This window comes from Notamacropus eugenii, chromosome 2 (genome assembly GCF_028372415.1).
Source record: "Notamacropus eugenii isolate mMacEug1 chromosome 2, mMacEug1.pri_v2, whole genome shotgun sequence".
NCBI lineage: Eukaryota > Metazoa > Chordata > Mammalia > Diprotodontia > Macropodidae > Notamacropus > Notamacropus eugenii.
In genome coordinates this window covers 54945910-54948741 of record NC_092873.1, presented here as the reverse complement: position 1 = coordinate 54948741, position 2832 = coordinate 54945910, and positions in this window count along the sequence as shown.

Below are 2832 nucleotides of genomic sequence, written 5' to 3'. Positions count from 1 at the left end.
TTCCTTCCTTCCTTCCTTCCTTCCTTCCTTTCTTTCTTCCTTCCTTCCTTCCTTCCTTCCTTCCTTCCTTCCTTCCTTCCTTCCTTCCTTCCTTCCTTCCTTCCTTCTTTCTTTCTTTCTTTCTTTCTTTCTTTCTTTCTTTCTTTCTTTCTTTCTTTCTTTCTTTCGCCAGGCACCATACGATTATTATCGTATTTGATCCTTACAACAACCTGGGTGGTAGGTGCTATTTTCATCCTCATTTTACATACAAAGAAACTGAGGCAAACAGATTAAGTGATTTGCCCAAGGTGATATAACTAGTAAATACCTGGGGTCAAATTTGAACTCAGGTCTTCCTGTGTCCAGGTCTGGCACTAACAAATTTATTCCCTTTTCCATGTGGTAACCATTCAAATATTTGAAGACAACTGTAATACTCCACCCCAAGTCTTTCCTTCTCCAGGCTAATCATTCCCAATTCCTTCAATTGGTCCTCATATGACATGGACTCATGACCCTTTACCAACCTGGTTGCTCTGCTCTGGGCACAATCAAAGTCTAAGTTCATACATGTTGCTCCTACATTGTGCTTTTCAGAACTGAACATAAATCTCTAGATGCATTCCCAACTAAAGAAGAAGAAAATGGAATGATGACCTCCTTCTCCCGGAAGCTCTGCCTCTTTTAACACAGGCCAAGCACTTAGCTTTTTTAGGATGCTCTATCACAGCACGGTCCCCCAGAGAGCTTGAAATCCACCACAGCCCCCAAATCCTTTTCAGATAACCTGATTTCTCCCCAAACCTTTCTCATCTCACACATGTGAAGCTGATTTTTGTTAACTCAAACATAAAATTTTACAATGATCTCTTTCAAATTTTGCCTTTTTCAATTTGAACCAATGTGCTAGCCTGTCCCGTTAAACTCTTTTGGAATGCTGACTCTGTCAGCCAAATCATCCAAAATATCTGTTGAAGTATGGTTTTATTTTGCCTTCACTGCAAAACTCAGAGAAGGAACTTACTAAAAGACATGGGGCGGGGTACATATAAACTGTCTTCAAATAGTTGAATAAATGAAAAAAGTGCTTAAAATTTGCAAAGGGCAATGCTAAACACTTGGATTTGAATTCTGAATTAAAATTTGAATTCAAAAGCAAAAAACAATCCTTGTCCTCAAATAGCTAGAAGGAGACAATACATAGAAGGTTAGAAGAGGTCAGAGAAGGGTATTTTGGGTTGGAAAACTTGAAGGAATATCAAGAGAAGCTATTAGGCAGGAGATTGGCACACCCTTTCCAGTGGTGCTGGAGACATTGACTTGATTATGGTTCTAGAGCCAGTGATTGGGGGAAGAAGAGAGAGAGGGTATGTGCATGGGAGCAAGGCAGCTGACAGTGATGGTCAGGGACTATGATGAAGCATGGGTGGAACTGGCCTAAATGTAGTGAGTCATGGCACTCACCAACCTCAGTAGGGGTCCAAGGGCTGGAGTTCTCAACTAAAAAGATTAAAAACTAAAAGAATTAAAGAATGATCTCTGTTGGGAGAGTAGGAGGCAGGGAGGTAGACTTGCTCAGCTTTGGTCCCAAAGGCTAGAAGTAGAGACGATGATGGAAATTGAAAAGAGAGGAATTTAGGCTTGACATTGGGGAAGAAAATCTTCATGATAAACCAGAATTATCCAGAGTAGAATGACTTGCCTTGGGAGGTAGGGAGGTTCCTTTCATTAGAGAACTTCAACCAAAATCTGGATGGATGATGACCCATCAGACATGATGTAGAAGGCGTTTTTTTGTCAGGGAAGAATTGGACTGCTTAGCTCCCAGAGGTCTCATCCAACTAAAATTTTCTGATTCTGTCATTCTATGATTCTGTTTCTATATCGTCCATGGCAACAGGGCTTGCTTTGACAGAGACACAACCAACTGAGAGTGGCAAAAGTAGACATGACAGATGCATTCAATAAAGAACTGCAGACCAAGAGAAGAATGAGGAAGTACAAATGAATCATTGTGAAACCCAGAAATATATCTTGCTGCCATTTGGGGAAGACAAGGAAAACCTCAGGAGAATAAGTTACATGACTCAGAGTCAGTTACTAAGGAGGAAAAAAATTAGAAGGAATGACTAGGAAAACCACTTATCCGGGGACCACCTCAGAGACATCACTGTCTGGGGTCTTTTAAGGATGAAACTGAAATGCCTCCTTCTTACGGTTGACTACTACTCCATGCTGCATCTCAGTTCAGACATGAGATGCCCTTAACATGGTGCCCAACCATGTAGCATCGCAGAAGGGGTGATGAGAGAGAAAGCTAAGGAAGTCCATACTGTGGATGTATGGAAATGTATACCTCTCTCAGAGGTGAAGATCACAGTCTTGCAGAATGGGGCCAACATTTGAAAGTGGGTCCCAATGCCCAGATGTTTCTTGAACCACCAGCCTGTTATGATATTGTCAAATTTATCTGGAATATCTATGTCATTATCATCCCTAGAACTGTTTCCAAAGACAGACAATATACTCACTGTTCTCCTAAAATCAAGGAGCTCCACTTGCCACATCATGAGCTTCTTGGCATATAGCTTGGGACCCACTGCTGCAGCTTGAGTTGTGGGGACAAAGGCAAAGGTTGTGGGTTGTATCTGATCACCTTGGATGGGCATAAGACCCCAGACCAAGAGCCCAAGTTGGAGCTGAAGCCAGAGACAGAGTCATAGGCCAAGCTGAAGCCATATCCTCAGGATTTAGACAAGCACCTTGAAGATATGATTGATTTCATTGAACTTCCAGTTGAGGGAATCCCTCTACCAATGCAGCGAGGCAATTTCTCTGAAACTTACACTT